Raw genomic sequence first — 769 nt, forward strand, 5'->3', positions numbered from 1 at the left:
GTTTTTGTTTTGAGACGAAGTCTCGCTTTGTCGACTCATTGCAACCTCCGCCTAACAGGTTCAAGCGATTCTCCTGCCTCAGCCTCCCAAGAAGCTGGGACTACAGGCATGACCCGGCTAATTTATTTATTTGTATTTTTGTATTTTTAGTAGAGACGGGTTTTCACAGTGTTAGCCAGTATGATCTAGATTTCCTGACCTTGTGATCCACTCCCCTTGGCCTCCCAAAGTGCTGGAATTACAGGCGTGAGCCACCTTGCCTGGCCTTTTTTTTTTTTTTTTTTTTTGAGACGGAGTCTTGCTCTCTGTCCCCCAGGCTGGAGTGCAATGGCTCGATCTTTGCTCACTGCAACCTCCACTTCCCAGGCTCAAGTGATTCTCCTGCTTCCCTATCCCGAGTAGCTGGGATTACAGGAGCCCACCAACACGCTGGGCTAATTTTTGTATTTTTAGTAGAGACGGGGTTTTACCATTTTGGCCAGGCTGGTTTCAAACTCCTGACCTCAAATGATCCGCCGGCCTTGCCCTCCCAATGTGCTGGGATTACAGGTGTAAGCCACCATGCCCAGCCAAGAACAAAGATTGTTAACCTCAATTTCTTGAAATTGAAATGGTATCCTAAATTTGTTGGGTAAGTGCATTTTTTTAAAATACAAAAGAAAGGCCGGGCGCGGTGGCTCACGCCTGTAATCCCAGCACTTTGGGAGGCTGAGGCGGGTGGATCATGAGGTCAAGAGATCGAGACCATCCTGGTCAACATGGTGAAACC

The sequence above is a fragment of the Cebus imitator genome, unplaced genomic scaffold (genome assembly GCF_001604975.1).
Source record: "Cebus imitator isolate Cc_AM_T3 unplaced genomic scaffold, Cebus_imitator-1.0 Scaffold180, whole genome shotgun sequence".
Lineage (NCBI taxonomy): Eukaryota > Metazoa > Chordata > Mammalia > Primates > Cebidae > Cebus > Cebus imitator.